Source organism: Acanthochromis polyacanthus, chromosome 3, assembly GCF_021347895.1.
Source record: "Acanthochromis polyacanthus isolate Apoly-LR-REF ecotype Palm Island chromosome 3, KAUST_Apoly_ChrSc, whole genome shotgun sequence".
NCBI lineage: Eukaryota > Metazoa > Chordata > Actinopteri > Pomacentridae > Acanthochromis > Acanthochromis polyacanthus.
In genome coordinates, this window is record NC_067115.1 from 28,475,391 (window position 1) to 28,489,159 (window position 13,769).

At 41.6% G+C, this 13,769-nt stretch overlaps 1 protein-coding gene across 1 annotated transcript in view; it reads left to right on the plus strand.

Annotated features, from left to right (window-relative positions):
- The window catches only part of gstcd (glutathione S-transferase, C-terminal domain containing), a 457,968-nt gene that overhangs the window by 323,595 nt on the left and 120,604 nt on the right, over nt 1-13,769 (plus strand). The gene's annotated exons all lie outside the window — the stretch shown is intronic.

The window sequence follows — 13,769 nt, forward strand, 5'->3', positions numbered from 1 at the left end:
AATGTAATAGCCGGAACAAAAAAAGTTTTCCAAAACAAAAAATCAAGAGCAGAAATGCAAGGAATTAAGAGCGTGTTTATCTGCTCTCGTATGAGCTGCGATTATTAGAATTCCTTCTTATCTAAGCTTACCAATCGGCAATGTTTCCAAGCAAGGAGCGTAAAATTAGTTTGTTTTTATTGTGGGTGCAAAATCTGTTCAAGACTAGAACAGAGTGGATCTGTGTCTCCACGGTGTAGAAGCCAGAACTCACATACTGTCCTGTTCTGTATCGGATTTGTGGAAGTTTACATTCCAGTAACCTCAGCCAAAGTTGTCGAACGTGGTGTCCAACTCACCAAACACACAAGCCCTTTCTCTTAAAAAAAAGAATCATGCTGTTTTATAATATAGACAACATGTAAGCTCAACGGGACCCATTGTCTCTAAAATGACATAAAACTTTGAGTGGTGAATCTGCCAAAAGTGCATTTGTGGCCAAAAGAAAATGGAAAACTGAACAGGACTAGTAACATTATCTAAAAGGGCCTTATTCAGTGATCAGTTGTCACTTGGGATTTTGCAATGGCCAGAAACGTTCATCTGTTTGCTATTTAAATGTTAAAACAAAACTACAAAATGTGAAGCTGTGTTCTCTCCGTACAGCTGTTTAGATCAACAACAAAACAGAACACTGTATTCTTACAGCTCTTCTTTTGCAGTATCATCGTGTTAACACTCAATATTTTCTCTCAGTAACATTTTGACTGCAGTAACGGCAACTGTTGTTCTGGATAAAGGTACAATTCTGCAGTAAAATCGTTTCATGATGCCGTACTGTACATATCCATATGTGAACTCATCATGCCTCGTCTGTGCATGTTAAAGGTGTACACTATCTTTATTATATCTTTATTTTTAGCATTATTGTTATCATTGTAGACTGCACAGTGGAAGTAGTGGTTAGTGCTGTCACCTTGCAACTAGAAGATCTCTGGTTCATGTCTCTGCCTTTCTGGGATCTTTCTGCATGGAGCTTGCATGTTCTTCCTGTGCACGCATGGATTTTCTGGGTTTCCTCTATACACCGCTTTATCCTCACTAGGGTCGTGGGGTGCTGGAGCCTATCTCAGCTGACTTCGGGTGAAGGCAGGGGATCCCCTGGACAAGTCACCAGTCTGTCACAGGGCTACATATACAGACAATCAATCGCACTCACATTCACACCTATTTGCAATTTAGAGTAATCAATTAACCTCAAGCATATTTTTGGACTGTGAGAGGATGCCGGAGAGCCCGGAGAAAACCCACTCATCAGCGCTCGATTTAGACAGTCGCCAGGGGATCGCCGCGAGCGCCGGGAAATCATGCCAGGTTGATGACATCGTACAAAGTGGCTGCCTCCATGAAGAAAACATGATAGGCGATTCAAGCGCTTGATTTCAACGGTCGCCATTTGTGACGTTTTTTAGTCACAAATGGCGACCTGGCGACCGTCTAAATTGAGCGCTGCTCATGCACAGGGGAGAACATGCAAACTCCATGCAGAACGATCCCGGGAAAGCCGGGATTTGAACCGGGGATCTTCCTTGCTGCAAGGCGAAAGTGCTAACCACTACGCCACTGTGCAGAAGTCAAAAACATGCTGAGGTTAATTGGTAACTCTCAATGGTCCATAGTGTGATTGTCTCTATGTGTAAGCCCTTTGATAGACTGGTGACCTGTCCAGAACGTCCTCTGCCTTCTCCCTAAGTCAGTTGGGATAGACTCCAGCTCCCCACAACCCTAATGAGGATAAAGCGGTGTACAGATAATGGATGGATGGACCTTTGTATTTCTTATCCTGCCTCATTTCTAGGCGCTCTAGCATGTACATTTCCCTGCCCTGCATGTCTGACTTTCTTACAAGAAGGGCTCACAGCCATCTCAGGACCAGCGCCTACCTTTAGACAATCTCCCTTTAGAGGGTCCGTGAGTCCCTACACAGAAAAACAGCCTTCAGACAAAATGCTCCTTTAAAGGACAGTAAGATCTAGAACAGTCTTCCACGCTGGGCGCGCGCCCACCTCCCTCCGCCTGGCTGGGTGGGGCCCCGTTGATCGCTCCTCTTAATTCACTTCACTAGCTTCGCACAATACACCTTGTAAATATACACATAGGGCACACAACACATCCCTTGGGGGGGGGGGGGGGGGGGGGGGGGGGGGGGGGTAGAAAGGTACTATTCGTACTCCACAATTCCCCTCCAATTTTAATGCACACACTACCTGGGAGTGGGTGGTTATGGGGTGGGACGTCATTAGACGGGATAGGCCCCAGTGCAGTGTTGTACTGTGGTCCCCGTCTATGCCCCCACCCTGACACTTCTTCCCCCAATTTTAACGCACCACATACACATTCACATTTTGGGCTTGCGGGGAGACTGAGGCGGGGGGGGGGTTCGTTACCCTCTGCTCTGCCTCACCAACCCCCAATCTTAAGGCACCACACATACTTGTATATACACTTGGGTGGGTCACATTCACGGTGCAAGGGCTAGTGTTCACCAGTCGGGGAACTGGTGAACTCAGTAACAGGGTAAATCACAATAGGTTTACTGGCGTGATCTCGGGGCTTTCTCCTGCCGGGCCCGAGGGCCCGGGTTGTTGTGCCTCCCCTGGTGTTCCTTCCTCTCCCTCCCTCCCTCCCTCAGGGTTGCGTCTCTCTGGGCGGCCAGGGGTGGGCTGGGCTCGTTTGCCCTTGCAGTGCTGTTGCCCGGTCCTTGGTGCTGTTTTCCGGTGAGCGGGTGGCCTCCCGGATTTGGGGTGGGAGGGGTGGCGAGGGTGGCGTGGGTGGTGTGGGTGGTGTGGCTGGATAGGGTGGGTGGGGTGGCTGGGCAAGGGGTGGCCTGGTGGGGGGGCGGAGGGGGGTGTTGGGGGTGGGTTGTGAGGGGGCGGCCATGGTGGGGGGGGTGGGGGGGGGTGGCGGGGGGGGCGGGTGGTCGTGGGGGAGGATGGGGGGGCGGGTGGTAGTGGGGGAAGTGGGGCTGTTGGGCCGGTGGGGGCGCCGTGGGGGTCTGCTATGGCCCGTTCTGCTGTGCGGGCCTTGGGCTCTGGCTGTGTCGGGGGGGGGGTTCTCGTCCGGTGGGGGGGGTGTGGGGGGTGGCGGGGGGGGCGGGTGGTCGTGGGGGAGGATGGGGGGGGCGGGTGGTAGTGGGGGAAGTGGGCTGGGCCGGTGGGGCGGCGTGGGGGTCTGCTATGGCCCGTCTGCTGTGCGGGCCTTGGGGCTCTGGCTGTGTCGGGGGGGCGGTCGCTCCGGGTCCCTGGGCTGGGTCTCCGCTTGGTGGCTCCTGCGGGGGGCTGGTGGACTCCTTGGGCTGGAGGAGACAGTTCCCTCCTTTTGGTGGAGGTTTTCATGCATGCCAGACCCACCACACCGGCACCTACCAAAACTCTATAGAGTTTGTTCCTCCGGTCGCTGAGTCAGTGGAGGCTGCTGGGTTAGTGTCTGTGGATCTCACTCTGCTTTATCTATCCTTCTTGTGGCCTCCTGACATCTTCATGATTGATCCACTTGGGGTTTGTCGTATTAGGTGTTTGTGAAGGGTTTAGATTTGTAAATGGTTTTAAGGTGTGATTAAAGAGCACAAACAAATAAAATGCACCTTTTCTCTTAGAACACTGTCTATGCCTCACCTTTCTGTCTGTCCTGTGTTTGTTTTATGTTCACTTGGGTGTGCACAGCCCTCAATGGCATAATGCAGGAAACAACTTGAAATAAACATGATAGGTTAATTTGCCATGAGGGCAGTTGATGGTCACAGTCACAAAGAAGAAAAAAAATTGGCACATGAAGCTTAAGCAATGGCACCATGAGTGGTTGGTGTCATTTTTGAGCGGACTTGCAAACAAAAAAAAAAACAGAAAAAAGGAAGAAAAAAAAAGCACACAGCAGCAGTGTTATGCTTAAACAGACAGGAAGTCTACAAACTTTATTAGCAGCACTAAGTTAGCCTTAGAAAAGGCAACGTTATATCAGGATATGAACATTTTGAGAACATGTTGGTAATATAAAGGTGAAAAAGACCGTGTGCAGACTGGAAATCCTATCTCCGAGCTGCTGAAATCATTTTGAGGCTGTTCCTCCATTTGTTCAAAATGCTTGTGACAGCATTAGCATTCCTAGCTTCTGGTTGTCAAAAACTTGCACCAGATCATGCCACTCGTGTGGCCACAGACTGACAAAACAAGTGCAGTCAACATTTTCAAAACGGCACTGACTCTGACCAAGGTTTAGTTCTTAGCGATGGCCTGTCGACGCCACAGAGGCTTCTAGTCCTGTGAAAGGTTTTGGGGCTTCAGGGATTTTTGCCCTGTTGTTAATCCATCAAGGTTATTTTTCAAGGTAATCCACTCCAGACAGCAAAAATAAATTTTTATGCTTCTAAAATGTTTTTTCTTCAATTGTAGTTTGTGTTTTTGTATGTGTAATCGACTTGTGTTTAGGTTTGTAGCGGAGCTGACCTTAGTGTGACTCGGAATAATAGCAGTCGTCGCTCGCTAGCTTATGAAAGTCTTTTGTGCTTTGTTGCGAAACGCAACAGACGCCCAATTGGTCATGCATAAACATGTGTTCGACACGAAAATTAAACATGATTACTAACTAACAACAGGCGTCAAGCTCGCGCAAGTGTTCTTACATTAACTTTGTTGTATCTAAATCAAGCTGAACCTGACAGGTTGTTGTTTTTTCTGCTCTTTGTCTTGCTTAACTTCCAGCGTTCAGACCTGTGTTTGCCAGCGTGGCCTTTCTCTCATAATTCCTCTTTCTTCAGTTGGCTTTCATCCCCACGCTGTTTCCTGAGAAGAAAATCAGCGTGTATACCAACAACTAGTTCCCCCTGGGGTTCCATAAATTTTTAGTTTCCTTAGTTTGGCAGAGGCAAGCTCATAGAAGCCAAAACAGATGTTCCAAGATTGAAAAAACGAGAGTAGATCATGACCCACAAAGTGTGTTGGGAGATCGGCCTGAAGCAGGTGTAAATGGGTTTATTATAAAGACGGAAAGCCTGTCCATGACATCCTGAATCCACTCGGAAACTAACTCTCTGTGCTCAGGTGCTGCTGGAAATACAGCGCATTTATAAATCAGTCTGTCAGATGTAACTGCTGATTTTGGACCAACAATGGATAAAAAAAATGAACACACTTCTGCTTTGACAAGATCTTGATATAAATAGTTTACACACAAAATCGCATATACAGTTAAACAACTTTCAATGTATACATGCATATATATCACCCACCAGTAGACAGTATGTAGGCTGATATGCAGATGTGAGGCCTTGAGAAACATTGAAATTTGTTTAAGCACATGCTGTCTGAATCATAACTTTTTGCATGAAGTAATTGGATCTATTATTTGGATGTCCTGCTTAATGTCCAGATGAACCGTCCATCTGACGACTTCTCATGGAGAAAGTATACGGGCGAAAAGTCTTTGGCAGGACGCCATGTGTTTCTCGTTCACTTGTTTTGGACTGTCCTCTAATGTTTCCCTGCACACAAAAGGAAGGTTAGAAAAATTCTAAAACTAAAGAAGCATAAAAACAGGAATCAGTCAATATGGACGGACAATATGGAGGGAAAGGAAATGCTTGAGGTTTGGCACGTCAAACCAGCATTCCTCTCTCTGCATCTCAACCTGCCGGCGATTGGAACGTCTCGTTTTCTTTTTTTTAATCCTCCAAGAGACGTCTCCCCATATACACACAGATCCACATATTCATATAAAAACAGAAGAAAATCTTGAAATGAGCTACCTAATAACGATGACAATGAATCAACAAAGCTGGGTCACAGGAAGTTGAGCGCCACTTAATGGCATTTCTGGCCATAAAAGAAATCTGGTAATTTGCGCTTTATGTGAAAGTTTTCAAAACAACATGAAGCAAATAACACAGCTTCAAAGATGTGAAATTGTCTGTGACCAAATACCTAAATTATTTGGTAAGTCACTGGAGAGTCTGGAGAGTTATGAGAACATATGTCAAACACACAAACTGCATCAGCAGAGCGGCCGTGGACAGTAGCCAACAGGATAAACACACACTGTGGAGGTTCAATTAACTGGCATTTCACCAGACACATGACACATCTTTATTGAACTGTTGGCAACGTGTGTTTATTATAGAACTCAAAGTCCTTCACGCACTCAAAAATGTGTTATGCTTATTATGAAATATTTGGTGTTTAAATATGTTAGATTTTTGTGACATCAAAACTGTTTTTGGAACCAGTTATGATGGTCTAATGCACGACTTCTGCAAGTGTGATGTGGAAACTCGAACCCTTTGTTGTGCATGCAGTGAGAACAGACACATCTTGTGCTATTTTTGTTGCATATTTACAGATTCTAGTGGTGCTTTTAGGATCGTATTCGTAGTTTGTGCATTACTTTATCTGTTCAATACACTACCGTTTAAAAGTTCGTGGTTTACCCAGACAATTACGTTGTTCTACATTAGGTAAAGCCGATCTAAAGGAGTTAAAGTTGCTCTATATTTGCTGAAGTTGCCCTAAAGGAGGTAAAGCTGCTCTATATTAGTTAAACTTGCTCTATATTAGTTAAAGTTGATCTATATTAGCTGAAGCTAAAATGATTAAAGTTGCTCTAAATGAGTTAAAGTTGCTCTAAATTAGTTACAGTTGCTCTGAAGGAAGTTGCCATGCACTGCTGTTCAAATGTTTGTGGTCACCCAGACATTTTCATGTTTTCCATGAAAACTCACACTTTTATTCATGTGCTAACAGAATTGAACAAGGGTTTTCTAATCATCAATTAGCCTTTCAGCACCATTAGCTAACACAATGTAGCATTAGAACACAGGAGTGATGGTTGCTGGAAATGTTCCTCTGTACCTCTATGGAGATATTCCATTAAAAATCAGCCATTTCCATGTACAATAGTCATTTACCACATTAACAATGTGTAGACTGTATGTCTGATTCATTTAATGTTATCTTCTTTGAAAAAAAATGCTTTTCTTTCAAAATAGGGACATTTCTAAACGACCATAAACTTTTGAACAGTAGTGAATATGTATTAAGTTAAAATACAATTTGAGGAAGTTCAATGGTCACTAAAACCACCAACTGTGTCTGCATCTGAGATTTTTTCATGAGTACAAATAAGACTTCATAGAAGCCATTACAGGCTGATGTTTTGCAGATGTGATCTCTCGAAAAAATCCTTTGATATACTTCTGTTGCAGTAAAAATGTGCAAGGTATGTTTGGCTACGTCGAGGCCACAGCGATTTTTATTGCATGTTATGGGTACGGAATGATTAATAGAAAAATTTAGGACATCTTTAGGACTTTTCTCAGTGCGTTCACTGCTTTTCACCACTTCAGACAATCAAGCAACATGTGCTGAAAGCTCTTGAGAGGCCACTTTGAAGCAAAACTCACAATTTTAAGAACATCATTGTACAACGTCACTGCGTTCTTTTTGATATTTCCAAAGAAAGCAACATATTTTTTCCATCAACCCTAACTGGAGATGTAATTTGCAAAAACATCAAATGCAGCATCGTTGTGTTGAGTTCTTGTCCTCTTCTGTGTGCCGTGATGTTCACTTAATGTTTTTGAGTTACTGACCAACTTCACTTTTTATGCATCTGGTTGAAAATCACAAAACAAAAGTTTAAAAGACAATATTAAAGCTGTTGAAAATGGTCTCAGCCACAATGCCTTGTAGCTACTTGGATGCTTTAGTTTGAGTTGTTGAAGGCAGCCCGAACCAGATGTTACGTTTGCGTGGCCCTAGGAACCGCCGCGGTGCTACAATATACCGACTACAATATTATTTGGGATTTACAAGTGTTGTGCAGTAAATCTCCCAGACTGACTGTCAGTTTGCATTTACATTACAATCTAAGCAGCATTCCAAGATAAGCTCCTTTCTTCACGATCAGTCGGTAAAAAATTCTTTAGCTTTAACATCTGGTGCCTGTGTGGTTGCCGAGTTTGATTTGTATTCGCTCCGCAAGTCCTCTGTAAATTATTAAAGAATACACGTTTAGTTTTTCCCTCAGTCGTTAGCTTATTTTACGGACTATGTGGAAAAGTTTGTAAGTGACCTCTTACATAAATGTCTTCACCAGATGTTCAGTATTTGTATTTCAATAAAAGGTGTGAAAAATGGTGCAGATTCCTCAATATGTACCTTTGTTCACCACTATCTTATATAAGACCATGTAAGCCTGCATTTTACACTGCATTTGTGTTCAGATTTGATGGATATTTCACTACTTCTTTCAATTTAAGTTTGTAAGAGACACAATAAATCATTTTCTCACATTCCTTTGAGAGTAAAAAGCAGCAGATTTTTCAGCACCAAACTCTGCACGCTGCACTTTACAAGGTAGTGTTTTCAATACAGCAAGTGCCCGTGCTTTCTTTTCTTTTCTTTTTTCACATGTGCTTTTGATTGAAAGTAATAACTCTACCTTTGTTTGGATAAGGTTTCTATTTGCTGAAGTATTGGATGCTTTCTTTTTCTCATCTCCACGGACACTGGAAAGGGTGCATTCAGGGTGACTGGAGACTTCAGGTCTCCATGGAAAGAAGCGGTAGATACAGAAAGAAAGCACTTTTCTCGAGTTCCAGGCCACCCACAGAATCTGGAGTCTCCACCAAGAGCTTGCTAATGAGAGAGTGACTGTCACTCGGTCTGCACTTTCCAGTGTGTGTCAGCAGAAAATACAAATGAAGGAGTTCACACAGGCAGGTTTGACTACCCGTGAAGTTGCCAGCTAAGTAAATATGCTAAATGATTCAGTAGAAGGCTTTGATTTTGTGCCCGTGTTTGCGCCATGTAAATTATAGACGTAATTTGGGTTTGTACGGCTCATATCATTCTCTGTGGCAGAGAGGGAAAGTCTTCTCAAGCAGACAGGCCTCATGCCTTTATCACACAGTCCTCCGCATCAGGGATGGATCAAAGTTGTCATTACTGTGAGCTGATGAAGATGATGGTTGTCATCAGACTGTTTGATGATCATGGAACAGAGTTCAGTTTTGTTTGTGTCATTCTTTTATCCATTTGTAAGTCTTTATTCTCTAAGAAAACAAAGCCAGTCTAGAGACAGTAATTCTTCAGAATGTGGAAAAAGTTGGGTTGATCACAACAAATGTGCTGGTAGATGTTTGATGAGACTTTACTGTTCTGTCACAGGGTCTGGGGGACATTGTCTGAGTGTTGTTTTTTTTTTTGGTTGTAAGAGACCCAAAGCTAAAGAATGTACTTAATGGCAAATTATCACTGTGATAGTTATGCAGGGAGAAGTGGCAGATTAAAAATTAGGGCTGGGACTTTAGGGAATTAATTTCAACTTATTAATTACAGAAAGAATAACACATAAAAAAATAGCGCGTTTAATCGCACTTTTCTCAGTTTACTAATTTCTGGCACTGATGCACACTCCAGCCCAGTAGGTGGCGGTAATGAACCTAAAGTCTGTTTGCAGCTGTTAAGAAGATGCACAGGGCGCACTGTAGTGGAAAACACAGCAGAAAAGTATTTCTGAAAGCATTTGAGGCAAGAAATAAGCTGAGCAGTTGTTAAATCTGTCCTCGTTTTCGTTCAATGATGACTAGTTCAGACATTTAACAAATATTTCAAAATGCGTCAGACCTCCTCTGCCTGCACCAAATTTGCATAAAGGACAAGTCAAGTCTACTTTATGCAAACGAGCTCTGGGTAGACGCAACCAGCATGCAATGCAGTGCATTTCACATAGACAATGAATGGGATACGAGAAACTGACGATCCTGTGGACGCACGACAGTCCTGGTACCTGCTATCGATGTAGCCAAGCCACAATAGACCACATTTCAAGACATTAAAAGTGCTTAAGTTTTCAAAAAGTCTTAAAATGTTGAATATAATTGCTATAGTTGCACTTTGAGTTTGGCGTAATCTGTGAATTTGGCAGACAGATGAAAAAAACACAGATACATATAAATGAAACAAACATTTTTGTTGTTTAAGTTCATGTATATGTCTATTCATCGATTCAGTAATCAACCAAAACTTGTTTAAAATGAAAAACTTTGCTCATTGTGTCAAATATTACTGCTTAGCAAAAGTGAGATTAATCGCGATGAATTAATTGCAAAGCCTCTAATTTATTAGACAATTTTTTTTTAATCGCGTCCCATCACTAGTAAAAACATTTACAAAGTCACATAGCATGTAAAAATACATGTGTTTAGTATTTGGTCCAGTTCATTGTGCAGGTTCTGCTGATGCGCTCGAGATGCTTAAGTAAATGGCATTAGCAGTAGCTTCCAGTGGTGGAAATAGAACGTCAAGGGAAATAAAAGCACAAGAGCGTAAAAGAAAACACCCCATTACAAATACTAAAAGTAGCCAAAGTAAATATATGATTCAAGATCACATTATTTATCTTCATAAGGTATTAGGAGTCTTCAAAATATACAAGAACAGAAGAAACAGGAGCAGTTTGCTTTAAAAAAAAACATCAATTTTATCAAATAAACTACAAAAGTCACAGTCCTGCTTCTTTTCCCTAAATGTTTTTTTTATATGTAACAGCTAATACTTTAGGTGATGGAAGTGGAGCTAGTTTTGAGTACATTCTCACCTTAATGGTTCATTTGATCAATCTGAGGGTTCATGAGATGAGAGATGGAGATTTTTTTTAAAAACACAACTTCTGCTGCATTTAAAATACTCAAAATATCTTGATCTAATTACAAAACTTGATTCAGTACACTACTATTAGTAGCAGAGATTTGATAAATGTGCTAATGAGACAATTATATAAAATGTAAAGAATTCAGTTCTGTGCTTTAATCATACAAACAAATGTAAAAAGAAATAAATAAATGGACTCTCTCTAAAGCCCAAGTGCATTTTGGGTCATGGCCGTCTGTTAGCATTCAGAGAGCACACACTGAGGACTATTACAGATGTATACAAGCAGCCACATATCAGGGAATATATACATCCAAGGCTAAATTGAATAAACGGTGAAGTCTAAGCCTGCAGGCTAGTTGTTGTGTTCTTATCTTCCCTATCTAAATCAGCTCTCCACTGTCACTGAAGCAACTATTCCAACTGGCAAATTTTTGGTTTTATCATTACAGCAAGTTCACGGTTATTAGTTTCCATGACTTCCCTTTGCAACAGCGCACGGTCCAAGAAAAGAGCCGTTCTTACATTAGAGGTTATTCGAATAGATGAAATCTCTCTGCCAGCTCTCAATCCCTGGACCGCCGCCTGCTCAACCGCTGCTTTTTGTCAGTCCTCAGTATCTGTGCTCCACTGTTATTAAACAGTTGCATTAGTCCTTAATGGAAAAACCACAGTGTGTTAACAGCAGTCCAACAACCCAGGGAGACACTATACTGAGTGTCGTATAGAGAGATTGTGTGAATACGCCGCTGATTGGGTGTGACTGATGAGTGAGTCACATCTCATCTTCTTCTCAGTAGCCCTTAAATCTACAGCTTTATATACAGATTCAGCTACTTGAGCCCAGCAGCCCCTTCATCCAGCAGTATATTTAGAATAACTACAAAGAATTATATAAATAAATAAATAAACCATTTTTTTCAGTGAATACAACATTAAATTAATCAAAAATCCAGTGTAGACATTGTTAATGTGGTAAATGACTATTGTAGCTGGAAACAGCTGATTTTTAATGGAATATCTCCATAGGGGTACAGAGGAACATTTCCAGCAACCATCACTCCTGTGTTCTAATGCTACATTGTGTTAGCTAATGGTGTTGAAAGGCTAACTGATGATAGAAAACCCTTGTGCAGTTATGTTAGCACATGAATAAAAGTGAGTTTTGATGGAAAACATGAAATTGTCTGAAAGACCCCAAACTTTTGAACGGTAGTTACTTTTAAGATTACACTTAATTTCATTGTACTTCAATAAATTGCAACAACAATAAATATAATCAATTGATTGATTGACTGATTGACTGATTGACTGATTGATTGACTGACTGACTGACTGACTGACTGATTGATTGATTGATTGATTGATTGATTGATTGATTGATTGATTGACTGATTGGTTGATTGATTGACTGATTGACTGATTGACTGATTGATTGATTGATTGATTGATTGATTGATTGATTGATTGATTGATTGATATGTGTGACCTGTTGAGATGGCAGTGCTCGCTTATAGATAACTTCATCTTTAAAAGTTCTGTTAACGTTATCATGGTTAAGCACAGCAAACTTTTAGTACACAGGTCGGTTTTTTATTTTTTTTAGCAGTAGTGGATATGTTTTGTTTGTTTTTTTTTTAAAACTACTTGGTAGTCACTCATATTCATAGGACTTCTTTAAACCTCAAACGGGCACAAATCCCACATTTCCTGGCGATGCAGAGCAGATCAAATGTTTTGCCAAAAGATTTCTGTGTTGTTTGTGTTTTTGGTCACACACTGCTCATCGGTTTAAAGTGGGCTTTGCTTGATTTAAGAGAAGGAATATATTTTCATGCACTAATACACTACCAGTCAAAAGTTTGGACACACCTTTTCATTTAATGGTTTTTCTTTATTTTCATGACTGTTTACATTGTAGATTCTCACTGAAGGCATCAAAACTATGAATGAACACACATGGAATTATGTAGTAAACAAAAAAGTGTGAAATAAGTCAAACATGTTTTCTATTTTAGATTCTTCAAAGCAGCCACCCTTTGCTTTGATTACTGCTTTACACACTCTTGGCATTCTCTCTATGAGCTTCATGAGGTAGAACCTGAAATGGTTTTCACTTCACAGGTGTGCCTTGTCAAGGTTCATTTGTGGAATTTCTTGCCTTCTTAATGGGGTTGGGACCATCAGTTGTGCTGCGCAGAAGTCACAGCTGACAGCCCTATTTGACAACTGTTAGAATCCATATTATGGCAAGAACCAATCAGCTAAGTAAAGAGAAACCACAGTCCATCATTACTTTAAGAAATGAAGGTCAGTCAGGCACAGGGAGAACATGCAAACTCCATGCAGAGATCAGGACACCCACCAGGGATCGTCTAGCTGCTAACCATCAAGCCACTGTGCAGCCCTGTACTAACACAGTCACACCTATTTTGAATCATCCAAACTGTGGTGATGTTTGTTGATGTTGTCAGCTGTCACCAAACCTCATGCATTACTGATGAAACATGTTGAATTCTTAGGTTAGATGGTTTTTCTCCACAATTTAACTCCAATTGTTGCTTATTTGCTATCATAAGGCCCACATTCCTGCTCCTGGTGTGATGTTATTTCAAACGGCAGTAACGTGCCAAAAAGTGCACTAACACAGTGCCGACTGTTTGCATGTAAACAATGTAATTGACACAAACAACACAGATTACAAACAGAACACAAATTCATCTTTGCAGATGTTTTGTGAGGAATGAAATCCAGTTCATGCCTTTGTTGAACGAAATGCATTTAGCTGAGTAACCTGGAAAGTAAATATAACTTTGCTGGGATAGCAAAATGCTCTTTTAACATCTTAAACAAGATTTTCAGGAGCAGCACATGAAGGTGATGTTTGTTAAGTAGCAGCAAGCTAAGTGATCTCTGTCCTGTTGTCCTGCGAACTGCTTTTAGCATCTTTTTCATGTAACATACACTATCGTTCAAAGGTTTGGGGTCATCCAGACAAATTCATGTTTTCCATGAAAACTCACACTTCTATTCATGTGCTAACATAATTGTACAAGGGTTTTCTAATCATCAGTTAGCCTTTCAGCA